Here is a 314-nt window from a genome sequence, read left to right on the forward strand (position 1 = left end):
GGTGGACATGGCCATGTTTGTACCATAACCAGAGAGAGTAAATGTTTTGTTCCGTAACCCTGGTGCCTCTTCACACTCATTACTAAGAGACTGGGGTGCTGGAGCCACCGCAGGATGGGGTAGAGGAGCAGGAGGGTCGAGTTCCAAAGCCAGCAAGAGGGCAAGAGTGGTGTGAGGTCACCATGGCTGGGAGCCAAAATACCGATTTCACGTCCTAGAACCACATGGGGTGCGGCAGACGCTCACAGGTGGGAACCAGGAGCCTTGGAGGCTCTGTGTGTGTGTGTGTGTGTGTGTGTGTGTGTGGTGTGGAT

The sequence above is a fragment of the Balaenoptera ricei genome, chromosome 14 (assembly GCF_028023285.1).
Source record: "Balaenoptera ricei isolate mBalRic1 chromosome 14, mBalRic1.hap2, whole genome shotgun sequence".
NCBI classification, from domain to species: Eukaryota; Metazoa; Chordata; class Mammalia; order Artiodactyla; family Balaenopteridae; genus Balaenoptera; species Balaenoptera ricei.